The sequence below is a fragment of the Cyanistes caeruleus genome, chromosome 5 (genome assembly GCF_971803275.1).
Source record: "Cyanistes caeruleus chromosome 5, bCyaCae1.hap1.1, whole genome shotgun sequence".
Taxonomy (NCBI): domain Eukaryota; kingdom Metazoa; phylum Chordata; class Aves; order Passeriformes; family Paridae; genus Cyanistes; species Cyanistes caeruleus.
This window is the reverse complement of record NC_141705.1, coordinates 19019358-19040520: the sequence shown is the minus strand read 5'-3', so window position 1 is coordinate 19040520 and position 21163 is coordinate 19019358. Positions and strand designations below refer to the sequence as shown.

The 21163-nt window shown below is 35.6% G+C and overlaps 1 long non-coding RNA gene across 5 annotated transcripts in view; it reads right to left on the bottom strand.

Moving 5' to 3' along the window:
• LOC111928123 (uncharacterized) overlaps window positions 1-21163 on the bottom strand; it is a 356375-nt gene that overhangs the window by 279766 nt on the left and 55446 nt on the right. The window contains exon 1 of one of the 5 annotated variants that reach the window (XR_015287228.1): window positions 12429-12592. The exons of the other annotated variants lie outside the window; for them this stretch is intronic. This is a non-coding gene — a long non-coding RNA (uncharacterized LOC111928123). Of the gene's footprint in view, window positions 1-12428; window positions 12593-21163 lie in introns of those variants that run through there. 5 annotated transcript variants of the gene reach the window in all.

Here is a 21163-nt window from a genome sequence, read left to right as displayed (position 1 = left end):
TGCATTTCTCTTTTTTTTGTTAATCAAAATAAGCAGTAGATCTGTGTTGAATCTATCCAAGTTCCTCCAGACATGTTTCTGTCACTTCATATAATGGATAGAACATAACTTGAAATTCTAATTTAAACTCCAGTCTTCTTAAATGCTTCTGTCTGCACCTGTTTTACAACCAGTTCTCCTTAGTCACATATTCCATAACACCTTCTTAATGATAATTAATTCTTCCTCTGAAAAATCACCAAACCTGATGCACTCACTAGTGCATATAATGATTATTAGTGGGAGGACAGATTTTTATATCATGAAAACTTGCTACATATAAAGTGTTGGTTTATAATTTTATATATATATTTATACAGAGATAAGTTTAATATTTATATTTAAGGTCAATTCTTTTTCCCTTAATACTAGAATTTATTTTTTTTTTCCATTTTAGGGGCACTTAGAGAAAAATAATACTTTGATTGTGGGTTTGGGTTTCCTAAGCACATATTTCCGTCAGATTTAGGATTTTTCACAGCATAGAGATTGCCCTGTGGAACACGGCTAACCACCTGCTTTCAATACCAACTGGCATTGCTACATTTATTACCTTAGATCTTTCAGTAGCATTTGACTTCAGTTGACATTGCTCATCATGGGATTTTCCTGGAGCATCTGGAATCTTGTGTTGGCCTAAAAATCATTACTCTACACTGCCCAGAGCAGTCAGTTCTAATCTTTTTAATTTATATGTCTTCAATGCAGTGGACTTTGCTGCTAGACTTACTTTTTGTCCCCAGGCTCCTGAAGTCGGCATAATGCTCTCAGCCATAGTGTTTAAGTAACAGGGCACTTGCTACAGCAATTAGTTAGACAGCAGTATCCTAAAAGGGTTCACTAAAAATGATAAAATAAAACTTTAAAATGGCAATACTATTCGTTTCTGCATTGTATCAAGTCATAGGTGGCCATTCTTGGACTTAGCAGTAGAATTATTTCTCCATAGTGAGCCATTCAGGGAATTAAATATATTTTATTATTATTTTCTGTCTATTCAGAGTTTAATCAATTTTTATTTCTTGTATCTGTATCATAACTAACAAATTAATAGTGTTTAGCACAGGAAATGCATTATGTTCACTAACTGTAACGTGTAATTTGTCCATACATCTCAGGATAGTGAGTTACTGATTTTTTTAATAATTATTTTTTTCCAAAGAACAGAAATGGTGAGTATTAGATATTCTTCTTTGCACATACATAACTTATGCAGATATAAACACTAGTATTGTTATGAACTACTGCTTACCAAATTCTGCAGACAGCAAAGCCATTGCTTCTTTAAACTATTAGCTTACTGGGCATTAATTTGGCTGAGCCAGCTAGGTTTGATTCTTTCCATCATTGCCACTGAATTCTACATTGGACATTTTAGCTTTGTGACTCTGAAATGGGACTCTGAACTTATAGCTTTCAGTTGTTTTGCAGACACAAAATGTTGCTGTAGGAATGGATGAGAATTGTGATTGCTAGCCTTTCATAAATTCAGACACATATTTGAGACTTACACTGGGACTGGGGAAGGAGCTAGAAAGAACAGGGAAATGAAATGGGATTAAAGGAAGAGAGTTCAACAGATTTACCAGCAGAAAGACTGAAAGTTATATTAGGATGTCATTTGACAAAATGGCTTGATCAGATATCAAACTAAGCTAGCATATCAGTGTATTAGCCCTCTTCTTAATACCTTGTCCTGGCTTCCACCCAAGGATCTGATTGATGTCATTACACCACCTCATCTGCCACAAAATATCTATGGCTCTTATGGCTCTGGCAGCCAATAAAACCTTTTTTTTTTTTTTTATTGTTTCTTGCCAAGTCAAGAAATTTGATGATGTAATTTACCACTCCTGATTATTCTGTAATTTCAGTTTATTGCCTACTCCATGTCTGAATTTACCTACTGCAAGGGCTTTTTAACATTATATGATTCACCTCTGCAACTCAGCTCCTTCAGACATCAGAAAGATGGATGCAGTAAGCAACTTAGAGGATGTTTAATTCATTCTGCCTGGAACAGTTTTTAATTAGATATCATTTGAGATTTTTTTAATTACTTCTTGATGCTTCTGGTCACTGAACTCCGTAACATGCCCTAGTATGATAATGAGAAGTATGCTTTAGAAGTTGAAATGCTAAAATAATAAGCGCAAAATCTACTCAATATTATTCTTGGAGTCAGAAAAAAACTATGATTTGCCTTTTGCAAATTATGTTAATAAATTTTCTAAAATCATGGGGGAAAAAATAGCACAATATCTCCAAATCCAGAGATAGTCTTTTTACCCTGCTTTTTCTTTTTTTTTGTGGGGCAAGGAAAAACCCTGGAGTGATATTCAGATGGCAAGGTAAAATCTTTTCTTTTATGCAGAAGAAGCTGAAGTTAAAACATAGGATCAGTGGAGGCTGAACTAACCATGAAAATAAATAGTAGCATAAAAACAGCTTCCGCCTCCCCTTCCTTTTAAAAGAGACCCAACCAAGCAAAAAAGCAGCAACAAAACAAACAAACAAAAACCTCTTCCTGCATTCCAGAAAAAGAGCTTGTAGACAAGAGTTGTCTCTTGTCTGGGACCATCTCTGTACAATTTCTTCTTGCAGTTAGGTTTGTGTAAATTGTAGTTACAATACAATGAAGTTAGAGGACAGGAAATTTGAAGGATCTGAATAAGTACTAAGACAATTTGTAAATTTTGGTACTGAGTCTACTGACAAAAATCTCTTTTTGATGACAAGCATATTGCCATCACTAGCAGCTTTGAGTAACTGCAACTAGATATTCCAGAACCAAAACAAATATATTGTATGACTATTGTCATTACAACTTCATTCTGGCAACTCATTAGAACCACAGAAGCTAAAGAAAAGTGCAAAAACATTACAGACTTTCCTTTCAGCAATCTCTCTTATGCTAAAGAAGGTGCTCTTAGGAGAGTCAAATCTCAGTAACGAATAGATAATAAAAGCAAGCACCTTCATCCAAACAACCAGAAGTAAAATCTTACTTTATGCAAGAAGCAACCATCATGAGTACAATCCTATCAGCAAAACATCCATAGACTTCTTAAAACAGCTTCTCACACTGCTGTCATAGACACCCAGAGCTCTCTATGATAAAACATTAACTCTCTATCATAATCCAGTTCCTGTGTTTGTGCACTATTATGGTGCAGATGCTCTGAAAGCAGTGAGAGAAAAATGTATTTCAACAGAAATTATCCAGAACAGGAAGACCTAGAACATGAAATAGGGCTTCTCCATCTCTGAATTCTATGACTCAAATATAAAATCTTTATCTTAGAGTGTTGCTCATCCCTACTCATACAATTTTGTATAGGAATAACAAGATTTAGCAAACACCAGAGAACAGAAAGAGATGCTGTTGCGTTCACATAGAGAAAAGAGGAAAGCAGTGCTTTCCAGGAAATGTCTATCTCAACACTGTTACTATATCCTTTTTATTCTTATGCATACATTTTATGAGCACACGGTGTGTCATTGACACCAGCTGGAATATAAACAGAAGTATGAAAACCACTTATATAACTCATGTAAACTCTATTTCAGATAAAAATTTTCTGTCTCCCAGAATGATTGGAAAGTTATGATCAAGGCATTTAGGAGTTAAATGCTTTCACCAAGATGAGATTTTATTTGATTGTGAGAAAAGAGATTAGAGGAAAAAATCATTTTCATGTAAGACACTGAGAAAGGCAAATCAATCTTCCTTGTCCAATAAGCATCACACACAAAAGGAGTACTTGGTCTGTAAAAATTCTCATTCAGAATCAGATAAGAAGTTGTTTTAGTAAGTATAGAGAAAGTGTTTTCAATGGGAATTTATTTATCTTTCTATTGACCTGAATGCCACCTTTAGTTGAAATTGACATCCTTTGGTTTGATCTGAAAATTCTTCTATATCATAGGTAAATTACTTTGTCCTCTAAGTCACTCATCCCAGTTCCTTGCACTTAACATAGGATAACTGAAACCTTGGGATGCTATTTGTTAGTAAAAATACAAATTAAATGCAGAGTTACTTTAATTGATAAAGAAAAAATTGCCATATTTGTGTAAAAACAAGTATAGATATTTCTAATTAAATCTGTTATAAGAAGAAGCAGCTGCTAATTATGGTAGCAACAGCAGTTTAATTGATATGAGAGCTTAATATCTTTGTTTGATTCCATACTACTGACAAATAACAAATTGGAAAGAAAAAAGAAATTAAAGAACCAGCATCAGGCATTTGGTTGAAATTTATTAACATTTAGATACGATCAGTCCAAGACATGAAGCATCATTAATCCAGGTAGTGACCCCTAGTTATGTGTCAACTGCTCACAGATCTACAAACCTTGTGGCTGAACTAATAGCATTAATTTTATCTTTTCCAGCACTGGCTAACTACAGTAACTGTACATTAGTAACAGTGGCATAAGTAAAACCAGTGACACAAACATCTTGACACAATGTAAAAACATTTTTGCTAACTTTATAAGGCAAAGTAAGCCAATGCTTTGGTCTTCTGTAGATGACCTGCAAAAGTCTCCCTCATTTGTGAAATCAAGTGACAACCATCACAGTTAAGACATTTTCACAAGTTAACTCAATTATATAGTCAGATTTCTGATAAATTTAAAATCAGAGTCCTACATTTCTTTCCACTGTTCTCAAATCAAATAATCCATTAATCTTTTACTACATGGCTTGCTAAAATTAATTCCTCACAATCTTTCCCTTGGAACTTATGATACTTGGAAATTCACAGCCACAACATTGTGTTTACTCAGAAGAGAGTTTCCTCAAAGACACTAGAATTTCAAGAAGGCATTACTTTTGATTATATAATACTAAGACAAAGTATCAGTCACATATTTTTCTTGCAGACATATAGATCATGATACAAAACTTAATTTAAAAACAACCATCACTGCAGCAAGAATGCACAAACCATGAAAGTCTGTCCTGGCCAGAGAATCCTGAGAGTTATCTCCACTAAACTACATTTCTAAGATGCTCCTGAGAAAGCATTGAAGCATTTAAAATGCAGACTGAAAAGGCACTGATAAAGATGTAAGAAAAACAGGTATTTTATAGGAAGTTAAAAGGAAACCAAAACCAAGCATCCAGAAAACTTTGGTATTCTGGCCTCGCCTGTACGCTCTCAGGTTTTGCCATTGAACTCCGGACAAGCCAGAAATTTATAAAAAAAAAAAAAAAAGTAAGTTATATGTCCAAAGAAAGTAATATTAAGGCTGTCCTTTAAAAAGCATATCTAAACTCAGGTATTTAGATACAGAAAACTTTGGTCAGTCCTTTTTCTGCACAATCATGTTCTGTAATTCCAGCATTTGTCGTACAGCACTCAGTTATCCCAAGTTTAGCTTAAGCTGTCTGAATGTCTGAAGATCCTCCAGCTGAAAAAACTGCTCAGTGAAGAGGGACTGGTAAAAACTTTGGAAGAACACAAATTCCATTTTTATTTACCAAAAGGGAAATGGTCTGTTTGGGAAGCAAATTCATTTGGGCCCAGATCCCTTATGGGGTAGTACTGCTACAAAAGGTAGATAAGGAACTTGTTCTAAGTCTGGATTCTGTATCACTAAAAAGCACATGAAAATTTTTACTTTACCCAGCAATCAGAAGAATGATCACAATGTATTTATTCACTCTGGTGACTGGTCACATAAGCTTGAGGAGTACTAAGATGTGTTATTGGAAGAGCTGGTCTAAACCTTTCTGGTCTTGCTGAAAAAAAGGGGTAAATAAATTCTCTCTATATATAACTCATTTTTCTTTCTGGTAAAAGTTGTCAGATCCTGAAAGCATAGAAACCTGAGAAGTTCTCTGACAGTATCTGTCATTCTGGATAGTTTGGGAAATAAAAAGGTTTAATCAGGTCAGCTTCCAGTGTCTTGAAATTATACCGTAGCTTCACTGAAGCCAGTCACCTTAAGAACATTAGCATACTTCAGAATCCCAAATTAATTTGATGCAACACTCAGCTCCTGTCCTAGTAATTTCCATTTGCTAGGAACAACAAATTAATGACAATTCAGACAGGGCAGAGTTAAGGAACAATACATAATGTTCTTTTCAAGAACTTCCATCATTGCCTACAGCATCATTAGAGTCAAACTTCTGAGTAGAAACAAAAAGTCGTACTTTACATTTACAGGAAATGCGAGCTGTGCTATATGAGGTGTATGTAATTCCCACTTTGTAGAGACCGTACTGTGATTTCATTTAACCTTAGAAACAATCATTGCTGTTATTAAACTTGAAGTCTTTTACAGTCTGTAGAAAAGTTATTATTTTACAGCTACTTTGTATTTTCCTTTTTACCCCTCAGTAGTAAAAAAATCTAATATGCTGGCACATCTCATCTTCAGGATATCAGCAACTCCCCTGAAGTATCCGTCATTAAGGGCTATAAAGCATGAACAATTGGATGCAGATTACCTTGTCTATCCACAACACTTATGCGTCTCCCCATTACCATGGTGCCTGAGCACTCTACAATTTTAAATGCAGTTATTCTCATAAAACGAGAGAAGCACTACCATCAGCAGTTTCTAGAAAGAGAACAGAGGCACAGAAAGTCTGTGGGACTTTCAGTGAAGTCAATCACAGAGGCTACCACTCAGACTAGTGGATTTACCCCCGCGTTGTTTTATTTTGCCCCAAGCAAAGTATTCAGATAGAGGCAGTCTATATATAAAGCTCTCTGACATATTAATCTATGTATGTGCGTGTGTAAAGCAGAGAGCGTAGTGAAACTGTGCCCTGACCTAGTTAGGGGCTCCAGATGCTTCTGTAGGCTAAATAATTATGATAGCAATTATGTTAATTTAGAATAAAGTTACTGAATTCAATCAAGTTATTCCAGCATTACATCAGTCCGAGATGAGAACTGAGCACTGAGTGGCATATCCACTAATGTTTTTGGACCTTTTTAGAGTGTTCATAGCTCAAATGATGCATTCAATTGCCTCCTTAAATCTAAAGTGTGTCCAGAGTAACAGGAAAGTGCTGCCCAAGCAGAAAGCTCTCCTGTTCAATAAACACTGTCCTCTGAAGTACTAGCATTACTGGAGGAGAAAAGCTTCTTTAAGCTTTCTTCTGTTATCTCAAATGTTCTAGAACAGCGTAAAATTGTTTAGAGGTTACAGCGGCATTTCTGCTTTTACAGCTCATTTAACTGTGCAATTAGACATTACAATAGATATGGAAGATTTAAAATTAGATAAGCTTATCTTCAGTGCATGGGTCAGTACTTTTAACTTTAAAACAAATTAACATTTTGCTTCTCATCCCCCTCCCCTCTCTACCACAAAATGAGGGTGTTTATCTTAGCTCAGCAATTCTTACTACTTCCATCAGATGGTAGGAAGCAAAGGGATAAGTTTTCTGGATTTAAAAAGAATGTGCTGCTGTAAAGCAATTGCAAGATAGCCAGACCAATAATTCATTTTTTAAATGTGGAGAAAAATATGTATGAATACAAAATTTCCATGATAGGAAGGTGAACAGGCAGTCCAAAGACTGGTAATACAGTGCTGGAAATTACATCAGCCTGAACAGATATACAATATTATATTTCTATTCAAAATGGGGAAACTGAATGTCAGCTCAGTGGGGGACAAAGTAGTAGAGGAATATTGCATCTTTAATAGGATTTTGAATTCAAATATGCTGAGTAAAACTGCTTAAAATTGTATTGGAATAATAAACAGATAACGTGTTCATTTAAAAAACAAACCAGCTGCTGGATCAACACATAGCTATAAAATCCATTCTTTTATGAAGAGGATGAGAAAATATGCCCTGGAAATAGAAATGAGAAGTGAAATTTCAACCATGTGGCCTTCTTCAGACTATGGAAGGAGAAATATAACAAGGTTAACTTTGTTCTTTTTTGTCTGCAGCCCAAAGAGAGTCTCAAAGCTACAATATCGTTTCTCATCATGGTTTCTATTTCTGGCATAGAAGAGGGAGGTTTTGGGGGTAGAGAGGGGAGAGGTTTAAGCTGCTTTCTTTTCTTCACATTTTCTTTCACTCCCATAATAGCATTATTTGTATTTAACATTCTACATAATGGTGGGGTATTTTGCGTGAGAAATTATGCGTATTAGTTGTTACCCTCACCCACAATTAGTAAATGAGAACAGTGTCACAGGCTAAAGAGTATCCACATTTCTGAGAGATCAAGAAGTCAACCTAATCCAGAAAGATACTCCCAGTGACCAATACCAAGTATGACTGTAACAGAATGGAATAGATCCTCCATTCACTTGATGCTTTGTTTAAACACAAAAAAAATCAATAGAAATTGACCTATTATTATTATTGCAATGAGAGTAGGATCAGTTATTTATCTCCTCTTATCAACAGTTTTCAGTGGCTGGAATGTCAATAATTAATCCTTTTTCTTCATTGATATTGAGGCACCATGAGAAACAGATCATCCTCTCTATACAGAAAAGAATAGGTGGCCTCCTAAAGCATTTCAAACAATATAGAAAGTATAGCTTTAGGAGTCAGAGCCTTTGTGAAGTTAGACACAGATTTTCAAACAGCTAAATAGAGTGAGGGCTGAGTTTCCACACTCGCCAAGGCCACCTACAACTCTACAGCTACCTGAAAGGAGATTGTAGCAAGCTGGGGGTCAGCCTCTTCTCCCAGGTGACCAGTAACAGGACAAGAGAAAATGGCTTCAAATTGCACCAGGGAAGATTTAGATTAGCTATTAGGAAATATTTCTCCACCAAGAGGGTTTTCAAGCATTGGAGCAGGCTACACAGGGAAGTGGATGAGTCATCATCCCTGGAGGTATTTAAAAGAAAAATTTAGAGGATGAGGCACTTGGGGACCTGTCTTGGTGTGAACATGGTGGTGCTAGGCTAACTCAATGGTTGGACTCAGTGGTCTCAGAGGTCCTTTAAGAAACCTTAACAATTCTATGATTCTATTCTATGTTTCTATGATCTGTTCTTTTCACAACCACCCATAATTCCTGACATTTTTGTTTGTCATTATTTGATTAAATACAGAAGAAAATGTTTTCCTTTAAAAAGACCTTTTTTGAGCTATGGCTAGCAAAGTGATATGAGAAAATGAGAAATGAGAATTTTTTTCATATATGTATGAGACCTCAGGTTTTCCTCACCATTTCCCTTTGCAAGTAAAATCCCCATGTTTTTTTTTTGTTTTTTTTTTAATTAAATACTTGAAATCTTCAGCTGTTTGGCTATAAATTCAAACCATAGGCTGGTAAAAAAATATTTGGAAGAAAAATTTAGTGAACATGCTGAAGGTAAACACACTTTTGTAAGCACATTAAACTTTGTCCCGTAGGATTGCAGAGGCACTGAACATAGAGAGCATTTTCATTTAAAGACTGGTAAAGCTCTTGGTGTTCTTGCTATCAGTGCTCACCTAGTTTAGCTAAGTTATTGAATTAAAAATTAATGAAGGACCAGGTTTGAAATTCTGCCCCACTGCACAAAGCTTATAAATACCCTACAACGATACTGCATCATCATGATAAATTATACATGTAATGGTTCTGAAAGTTATGTAAATTCAAGAAAACTTTAATAAAGTTGTACTCTAACTGACATTGATTGTGTACAGTTGCAGACACAACTTAATCAACTGATTCTGAGCTGCAGTAAAAGAGAAATATGTATTCTCTTCTCTTGTTTATTCCCTGGAAGAATAAACTGAAAATCACCAAATTATCCTCCCTTCACAACTGTCTGAATATTAATTGCAAGCTTGAAGGGCAACAAAACACATTCAGCATCACCAGGACTAGTAATTAATTTGAAAGTTTCAGACTCTGACATATTGTGTACATAGTGCTGAAATGATAACCCAGAGAATGTATTCCTCCTTTGCTGCTTAAGGTCTGTGATCATTCTTGTAGATACATTCAGAATTTAAATTTTTCAGACTACAGACAGAATAAATTGCAAACCTTTAGAAATTAATCCAAGGCAAAAAGGTCAATATAGAACAAAAATGCTATGCTATGTGTAAGTAATTTTGGTGCTAAAGTATTGATATGGAATGTTCCTATCTTTTTTTATGAAATTAAAAATTGTGTTTCAAATCATTATGAAGAAAAATTGTAGTTAAACCACCGTGTAAGTCAGAGTTTTCAGTGGTTTCACTATTGCCCTTTACAACTCACTCTAACAAAAAAAAATCTGACAATACAGAGAGCCCACAGAATCCCGACAAGCAAACTCACACTTTAGGGAAAATTTTTACACTTTTTAATGTTACATTTAGTGAATCACCCATTGGTAGCAATCTTTTTTCCTTACTTTAATTATTTGCACAAGGTTTAGTTGTTTACATCATTTACATTGTGAGGCTTAAAGGAGTGTACTGGCACTATTCTCTCAGGAAAGCATTTACCAAAGGGCTAGTAAGAGTTGATAAGGACAGATATAAGTATTCCAGTTTTCTCCAGACTTTTTAATTTCTTTAGATACAGAAGCCTATACCTGTATAACTGGAAACTTGCTTCTTTCTTCAGCCTCATGTTTAAATTATGCCAATACCTCAAAGCTCCAACAAACTCCATTTTCACCAGGATATTCTTTAATGTGATGTGCAAAAAACTCCCTTTAGTAAAATCTTCTAAGGAGACGTCCCTTCTTGCAATCGTATGGAGAAGCAATTATTCCCTTATTCTCTATGGTGGACAACTGGGAGTTTCAGGCTAACACCTACATTTGCCCTTTCCTTGCCCCCTCCCTTGGGCAAATGAATACAAGCCACTAAGTCTTTTCATCTTTATCTTTAGCTTCTTAAGGAAAGCTAGTTTCACCTGATCCTCGCAAGACCTGGAGTCAGAGTGGAGCATTTCAGCATTCAGGGCTGCTAAAGTAGAAATTCAAAGGACATTCCTCCCACCTCTTCAAACCTAGCCACCAGCAACTCAGTAACCTCCGGCCTGAGATGCTTTATATAAAAGTACCAACACATCAATATGACACCTCAGTACTATAATGCCTCTGGTGATTGTTTCTAAGTTTTGAGATCAGAAGTGCAAAGAAACTTTTGATAACAGTGTCAAAACTAATAAGAGTAAGAAGTATGTTGTTTGTAGTTCTAAATGATAAATTCTTGTCCAAAAATGCTCAGCACCTGATGCAAATTCTCAGATGGTTAAAAATACCTTAAATTCCACACAAAAACAAATCAATTTCTCTCCCTACCAGTTATATGGGTATTAATTCCTGGAGAGCCTGGGTGTCAAACAGTATTTCTGGTGGGTAGAAGTATATTCATTTTCTCTCCATACTTGCAGACACTGTTTCAGTATGTTTATAAACCTTATCTCTTTCTCTTGGACATGCACATTCACATTTGCCTATTGTGACTCTGAAAGTGTCTTATAAAAGTGGAACTAGAGGAAGTGGGATTTCAGGTACCTTAAAGATTGGGTATTGTTGAGTAATGCAAAAAGGGTGCAAAATAGGAATCAATCCCCCTTCCAAATATAGAAGCAGTACAATTCAGATCTCTAGTGCTTTGTAGAGACAGTTCCAAGAACTTGTTTTGCAAGGGTAAGGCTTTTTCTCTGTCAGCTTTAGACTTTAGTCTTTCATTTTCTTTATTTTCTCACAAGTGCCTTGGAACAAAATATTTGATTTCACGGTGAATGGAACCTTTTGTGTCAAGCTAAATTAAATGTTTCAGTCTTTCATTTCAGCAAGAAATATTCCTTTCATTACTGTTTGAATAATTCTCACCCTTTCTCTTTCCCTTCCCCTCCCCTCAATTTTATAGTCTGATTTGGCAAGGCTATATCTGACATGACTGTGCAGGTTGTCAGACATTCCTCGCTTTCATTGACTAATTTTTATCAATTTTTTCAGTCTGAGTTCAAAGTTGGTATGTGAGTTTTGTGAAAATTGGTGTCTCACAAGATGGTAGACACCATACTAGTACTCCCACTAAAGAAAAGGCAGATAGAACTTAGTATTTGACAACCACTGGTGGGCTGCCCAGTATATACTCACCATCTTATCAATTTATGTGTGTTGTTATCTAGACTAGCCACAGGATGTACACTATTTCTCACCCAGTAAGTAAACCAGAAAGTAAGCTGAGATTGACAGAAAGTGGCAACAGTATAAGACAGTCTTCAGGAACGCAGTAAAAAATCTAGAAATATCTCAGTGCTGAGTCTGTTGTTTTTGCAGCGGAATGGGAGGGTGCTGTGGGAGACATAGTATATAAACTCATCATACATCAGGCTTCCATTGCTCCTTTGCCTGTAGACTGGCTGCCAAAATAAAATTGACTGTTTACACAATTTCCAAATTCCACCCACCTCAAAAGTTGAAAACAAGAACACTTACCAGGTGGGAAGGTTGGGAGTTTTCACTTCACAGTACTGTCTCCAACTGGCAATTTCTAAGGATGCTACCAATAGGTTGGAAAAGAACCCATGTAGGAGTATCTTCTCTGCAGAAACAGCAAGGTCATTTGTTGTCCCACAAGTCTCAGGCCCAGTACTTCATACCTACAAAGGAATTTCCAGACCCATTCCATCCTCCTTCCCATGAAACCTTGCTCCATTGATTTAGGGATTGCGTCATTCAATAAAATTTCCATCTCCTTATTTGCCCTTAATAAATAATTGAGGATGGTCATTATTAAGGAGACCTCCAATAACTGCCAAGTATGAAATATCTGCTTAGAGAGCACATGATTAAAGAAAAATTCATAGCTCGTGTAACATATTCAATTCTCTTGGATCCACATAATGAAACATGTCAGTTTACTAAGGAAAATTATTTATATTTGAATCCAAATCCTTCCCATGCCATTGAATTACAAGGAAATGTAAGCTCTCTTCTCTTTTTGAAAATATTTTCAGACTAGGTATAAACCAAGGGGTAATAGAGGTCCCTAGCTGATATGTTGTTGAACTTGTAATTCTGCTGAAAAAGAAGCCAAATATATATATAAATATATCTATCCTTCCTTCATGGATTCACAACAGGACTGGGATCCTTTTAAAAACTGTTGCACATGAAAATCTTACCAAAATCATCCCATACACCTATGAACTATAAAAAATACAGATCCTCAGCTTACTCAGGGACATAATTGTACTTAACTATCATCACTTGAGCTAAGCAACACATCACATTACCCTGCAGATAATTCATGTAATATTTAGAGTGCTACTCAATGCAAGTAAGGATTCAGACTTCACTACCTAATATCTTTTGGGAAGCTAAAAGCCAAAAATAAAACAAGGCCAAAAATAATTTACATTATATTGGCATATATTTATGGATTCAAGTGACTAACTGAAGGGCTAGCATAAAAACACACTCATGATTGGAAATTGATTGTACTTTTTTCAAACAGAGCCAGAGCTTTCCTGGGGTTTAACCTGTCATTTGCATAGGTTAATTTTAAATGGCAGTGCAAATTTAGCTTGAAAAGATAATTACAATATTTCACCTCTTTTCATCTCAGGTTATGTAAATGAGACTTTAATCTTTTTGCAGTTCATATCATATTAATAAGCTTAAAAAAAATTGATTTATGTTGTGCTGTCAATCACTTGATAGCAGTGGACACAAATGAAAGCATGTGGGTACAAATCAGGCTAATTTCCAACTACTCTCTTAAGTCTTTCTTTTTATCTGTAGGGTTATGGCACATATTCTAGATAAGAAAGTGAAGAGAGAGATAGTTTTGACAGGTATCTTGTTAGATTGATTTGTCATTTTTGTCAGTAGTAAATTAATTAATCTCTCTGATAAGCAAACTGTTTCTTAGACAGATAGTTCTTTATGCAGTATTTCATTGTCTAAGATTCCACAGCACTGCTCAGGTTCAACTACCTCTCACACATTATTATTGCTAAAAGTCTTCCTTACCACACTCTTTTTTTCTAGAGTGAGAATAAGGCTCTATATTTCTATAATTTTCTTCTGGTTTCTCTCTTCTATTTTCTTACAAGTTCAGAATTTGTTCTAAGAGTAGTGCAACTCAGCTGGCATCAGGATGGTCGTAGACCCTAATGACTTGGCTTGGCTTTCAACAGCAACTTTTATTCCAAGGATGTGAAATGGATGGAAAGAGGTCCAGTTCCTAACCTTGATGATCAGGTGACACTAGTTTTTGCTTATATGTTAACTTTGTTCTCCATTTCACAGATGGAAAAAAATTTCGTTTTCTGGGTGTTAGGGCCATCAGCCTGTGCCAGCAGGAGTCAGTACCAGGCAGTTACAGCTTTTCTTTCCTTCTTGATTTCTTAGTTTTACAAACTACAGGCAAGGCCCGTTTCCTTCATGAGAAACATTGGAGAAATTATTTCCTGCATAAAGCTTAGAAAACCTCCCTCTCTAGCCAGAAACCCTGTAACAACTTCAAAGCAGATCCAGGCAGTGAAAGTCTTCTGTCTCACTGAGCCCTACATTTACTCCTATGAGATGTCAATATGACCTGGATAAGCTGTGTCTCCATACACAGTGCTTCCCTGTGACACTAAGGAAAACTGATAAGATCTATAAAGAAATTTAAGTTATTAAATGCTCAAGACCAAGGCTTTTTTTAAATATCTCTGTTCCTTTCTATCAGACTTCAATGAACATCAGTATCATCAGTAGGCTAAGAATAATTTCTCATTTTACTATAAAGTATTGTCTTACCAGTTAAAAAGTCCAATTCTTAGGACTTATATCCCATAGTTGCAGGTTCTTCAGATCTTGATACACCTACCTGTCACCTTAACATGGTGATACCTGATACCTTTAACATGGTTCTTACTGCACACATGGCAATATCTGAGAGTTAAAATAATCCTCTGGCTGCCTACAAGTATTTAAATCCAGATAATGGCCTTTTTTAAGATTTTCAAGTGTCTAAGATTTTTCAGAAGTTCTCTAAAACTAGTTATTTGCATTAAAGTGCTTACATATTATCTTCCTTATCAAGCCAAACCACCCAGAATTTTAGTACCCTTGATGTATTGTAAAATAGTCCTTAATAACCATTGTCTAGTTATTGAAATATCTTTCTCATTGAAAGGAAATGGTGGACTTCCTACAACTATGAAAGATAACAGACACCTGGGAAAGGGATCATCTAAGAGAAAAAAATTTTACCAACATAGTCTTAGTTGCTGCAAATAAAAAAGAACTATCAGTAGAAAATTTGGCTTATGTTTATGTATGAACATTACCTAAGCCAGCCTTCATTTCTCTTTTACACAAAACTCAGTCTTTTTGCAGATTTGTAAGTGTTTTCTGTATCATTTAAGATTTCAAGGGAAAAAACGCAGCTAGAAATGCTGCTGTGCAAAAGTGTCTTTCCAATATCTGATCTGGATGGAAAGAAAAATCACCAAGCACATTCTTACATGTTTTGAGGGTTTTTGACTGCCATTAAAGATTGCATTGCAATATATCCAAGCTACATTTGTAGTTTGAAATTTGCTTATTATAGTGCCCTTCCAAATTGAGGTCTCTTAAAATTTTCAGAATGGTTTTTAAATTATGTAATTTAATAAAATGTTCAGTAATGTTCTTCTTCCTTACTGCGTGTGAGGAGGCTTCAAGTAATTACTTTTCCTTAGTTTTCTCCCACACATGTACAAATGCATGCACTATGCCTCCCACGTTATCATAAATGTGCACTGTAAAATTACTGCACTGACAAGGAAATAGAAATAATTAAGTCCTCTGCTTTACCACTAGATCATCCAGGTCACATTCCTTGTGACTTTCAGTGTAATAAAGTACTTTGACTCATTAAAATCAATAGGACTACTGCTGGACATTTGCAGAAAAGCAATGAGAGTATGGATTGGATTCTTTTATACTCTTCTACCTTCTCTTGTTTTCATTGCTACTCACATGAAAGCAATGCCAATTTTGAAAATTTAACTAGGGATTTCCTTAGCTGCTAAGGATAATCAATTAAGGATGGTTTGAGGGTTTTTTCTGAAGGCTAAATGATGTTTGTTCACTTGACTTTGTCAGCCATGCAAAACAACCTGGTTTATATGAAACATCTTCTAAGGCCTAAAATTCAGTGTAGTGAAGAAGTCTCCTTTTCCCTTGTCTTACAAGGTGAAACAAAGTACAAAAAATTACAAGTTCAACTTTGGTAATGACACTAAAATATTCAGGAATGTAAAAAGGAGAGAGAGAACACACTAGAACTTCACTCCATGACTTGCAGTGAAAGTGTTTTACAGTAAAAGGTTGTTTTACTCTTGGGAATTCATCTGCTGTCTGGTTTTAATGTGTTACATAGTCTACTCCAGAGTGGTAAAATAGTAATTCCAGTACTGAAAGCATTTTTGTTGTTTGTTTTTTCTCTAAAGAACAAATTACCAGTTTTCACCTGGGAAAAGCTCCCAGCTGAAATGCTCAAACATTCAGTGGATCAGGATTTCCAAAGCAATGCTCATTCTTACTTTATTTCCTTTTTCAAGAGAAAATTACTGTTGCTGAGAATTACATCAAAATGCAATCCTGCAAAGTAAACAACCTATTCTATAGCAGATATTAAGAATACAAAAATTAAGCACCTTGTTCTTAGGCTCAGAGTCCCTTTTTTAAAAAAAAACTGTATCTTTTTTTTGGGACCAAGACACCTTTATGTTTATCAGTCAAGTTCTTTTCTTGAAGCCAGTCATACTGCAGGTAGCGTATTGAATAGTCACACAATAAGCAGCCGTCACTTTACAAAACTAATATCCATTAAACAAAATGGACATAAGTGCATCAATCTAATGTAATAGCAAGAATGTCATTGAAATAGAAAGTTGTCACAGGATCAATGTCCCCTGCCTTGAAAATAAACATTGTGCTTTCAACTCAGCACTTATCAAGCAGCAGGAGAACATTATCCTATGATAACATGCTATTCTATTGACATTATCTGTTAACTAGAGATACTCAGTGAAATATCAGCTTTTCTCACTTTGGATAAAATAAGCACTCATTTTACATCTGCTATATATATAATTATTGGGTGAGTGTATTTCCCATAACCTGACTTTAAAAATACAAAAATTATTAAAAAATAGTTTACAACTTACACTACTACTTATATAGCCATAGAATGGTCTTTAATGAGCAAGAGGCAGTGAAGCATTAGACTTATAACTACCTCTGGGTTGCTTTCTACTGCTGTCAAACCCTTCCCTGGCTCTTAATTATTCTGTCATTTCCTTCTCACCTTGTCAAGCTATGATTTTTCCTTGGCTACCCCTGTGTCTGAATTACCTTTCCAATATCCAGTCTGACTGTTGTAGTGTCTATGGACTTTTTTGGACAAGGAGGGTGGGGTGTGGGAAGCATTTTTTGGTTTGAAGTAAAACTTTTCTCTGTTCTGTTTTAAATGAGCGAGTACAGCAGGACCAGATAACATTTTGACTGATAAATCAAAGATTACTGATCCTAGGATGAAATCTTCCTCCCACTAAGACCCATGTGCATCTCCCTTAGAAGTCAGCAAATTATTGGAGCACTGCCAGACCATCTACAGGCAGATGATGGATTTCCTAATTCCATCTGTCCTTCACAATTTAGTTACTAATTTCATAGCTGAGGCTGCTATCTGGTACGTGAATTATTTCAAAGCATCATCTCATTCACAAGCTAGGATTTTGGCCTCCACCATCCCATCATCTTCTAGCTCAAGTGTCTGGAGATATTCACTGAAAATCATTGCCTTTATTTTACACTTCTTTTGTGTGATTTTTTTCACATAGAAAATCAAAACTCTTAATCTTGCTTCCTTAAATTATGAAAATGGCATAAGGCACCATGTTGTTTTTTTTTTAAAAAAAAAAAAAATCCACCTTTTTAGACCTTAAGAAATTTTCTACATTATTGTGAAAAATAGGGTATTACACTTGCACATTTCAAGTGAAGTGGTCTTAATTAATTGTAAAATTGCCACATATTCCTATATTTGATTAAATAACAAATAAAAGGGTATATCAAATTGTGTTAGCCTTTTGTCTAGGAGGAGTAGCTACTACACAGTTTTTTCCCATAGAGGTAAGGTAGCTGGTCTGCTACATAATAAGATTTAGAGTATTGAAGTGGAACAGTTTTCCTTGTTGAAAGTTTAATGTCAGCTGTATTTCTTTGCATGCATAATATGTTTCCTACATACTTGTCAATATCAGGGAAGAAACAGTTGCAGGAATGGTGAATGTGAGGGAATTAAATTTTAAAAAATGAAAATCAAACCAAAAATAAATAAAATCTTATATAAGGAAGAAAATTAAATTTATGCAGCTGGCTAAGCATCCTTCTATCCTGCTATACGTGGGCAAGTTGTCTCATGAAAACCCATCACAATGCCACATTGCCTTATGTGTTGCAGTTAAGCATGTTTGGCACAAGGATTTTGCCCTAGCTTTCTTAGCACTTAGGCAGATTGGAGCTTTCCTGTGAACTGGCTTACAGTGTGCTGTGAATGTTTTTGCCTTTCCTTCAAATCCCCATGACTGCTTGACAATTTTTGGAGCTTTTCTTAAGCTGGCATACTCCTTTCCTCTGTCCTTTCCAATTACGTACTCCCTTTCTTCAACTCCCATCTCAAGCAAGATATTTTGTGGTCATGAGGCTCCACAGAATGCTTTTCCTAGAATACTGATGTCCTAGACTAATCTCATGATAGAAGAGGTGTGGGTCTCTGCATCTGCATCTCACAATTTCCATTGTGTCCACATTTCCATGTCCCTTTCTTGGACTGTTTCCACTAAAGCTTTTCAAGTGTCTTCAAAGAGAGAAGGAAAACAATGTGGGAACAAGAGTCTGCAGTGTCAATGGATGAATAATTCCATATAATTATAATTCCATAATATTCCATAGCTGAGGGTCTCCAGTGAAGCAATGCTCCATGACCAAAACAGAAGTCAGAAGCAAATATGGAGTATCCTGCTCATACTGGAATCTCCATGTATCTTGAATTTGATCCTTTTTTTGTCTTTCCTTGCTGATCCATCCTTACTATTTGAGCATAATTTTTACACTCTTGGCAAGTACTATATATAGTGAGTAGGTTCTACCTGAAGTTGAAGATTTTTCATTGGAGGTTAATTACTGAATATATTTCAGTACGTTTCTAATTATTCTTCAGGTTGAACAAGCCAAAGTAACAGATTTTGTTTCAGAAGGGAAGAAAACATGCTCTCTCACTAAGGCAGAGGGAGAATGGTGGGTGATGCTGGAATCAACCCACAAATGTAGCAATATGAATAAGCTACTCGTACCCCATGACTTATTCATTATTCTGTTATGTCCCAGTGTATTCACTCCCCCCTCAGCAAGGCGCTAAAGAAACCGGCCTGATTGTTTCACAAAGCACAGTAGAACCACCCAGACATATGTGAGAAGAACATTTAGATGGTTTCCACTTCACAGAACAGTAGAGAGGGTAAAAATGGTATATTTCAACTTTTTCATACATTAGGATACCATAATGTTGTACAGGCTAATTTATGCATCTCTTCTGGGTCTTATTACAACACAGGTACTACAGAGGACAAAAGTCTATCTAAGTTTCATAGTGGGATCTAAAACACTGAGCATTGTTAATGCTCATTAAGCATTTTATGCTGCTTCTTTCCCGGAAGGAGTTGCTTTTTGGGAAGTCGAGCTCTAAAATAGCAAGTGGCTAAAAGGCTTGGCCATTCTTGCCTGGCTGCAAGTCTCTTGTATACCCTCCTCAGCCCATATGAGGTTAGTGCCTTTGCCAAACACGCCGTTAGCTACTTTGACATAGATCTCTCAAACTCTTTCTTGGATCTATTCTACTTTATAAAATAAAAAATTCATTTAACCACATCAAGAGTCAGCCTGAGTTTGCATGACAGTGATTAGAGCACTTTAAGATGCAACAAATTGATTTTCAAGTACTTATTCAATGGAAGTTTGATTAGTTATTCAAAATGGAACAGCCCCAACAAGGGAAATGTATCCCTGGAAACAGTGTGTGGCAGTAAAGGGACTCAGATGACTGAAGTTTGTAATTAGAATGAATTGAGACAAATTCATGTAGCATCATTTGCAAAGAATGTCCTAATGTTTTGAACATTTCCTATTGGTGTATATACATGTGGATCTCACTTCCTTTTCATGTGTAAGTTTGAAAGGTCACATCTAAATATGTAAAAGGAAGCAAAACAACTAAGGAAAATTCTACAGCTTCTAATCAAGGTCTGCTAGTCACTAAAGTCTGCCCTAACCCCTGACCACACTTCTCAATATTTTACTGCTAACAGAAAAATTCTCCATTCTGTTCCAGCAAGTTTATCATATGGTTTCAGTGGTTCACAATGATTCTGTTCAGTAATCAATCATGATTACTAGCTCTATGCAGTACACACAGCAGAAGATATTAATCTGGGACAGTCTGGAGTAGCGTGCTAATTAGTGATATGCTGAAACAGCATTTGGGCATGGCTCCTTGAAATTGCAATCTTTCCATTGGCACAACTGCCTCACCCTAAGTATCTCACTTTACAAATGATGTATCATTTTATAAAATTAATTGGCCTGTAACATCAACACAGCCTGGGAGAAGGCTGGTATTATGTATTAAATCTGAATAATGTTATGCTTCATATTGTATGCTGCATTGCACCATGTCTTTCAAATATCAAAAGATACTTTTCACTTTTTTAATCAAAATGGGAGAGCAATAACTTTTTCATATGATTATTATACTTTATAATATAGGATTCATATTAGTATCCTAGTAGTCTTTTTGCTGTAGTATGTATTAATCATACCTGTCCCTATATCAAAGAATTTTGTAACCCTATTTTTGAAGATGCTGGGTCAGTATGAAGAAAGGAAATCAGAGCAAGGATGAGAAATGAATACTCCAGCCCTGATAACAGATTCCAACATCTACCCTCACAGGAAATGCCTAAAACTCTAACAATGTAAATATAGTTAAGTCTGATTTGTTGGTTTGATTTGATTTCATTTATCATCTCCCAGAAACAAAGGCTGGTCTTTAAACTACTAAATAAAATAGCACAGCTCAAGTAGTTATAACCCAAAGATGTCTTTGGGATGAAGAATCAAGAAATAATCAA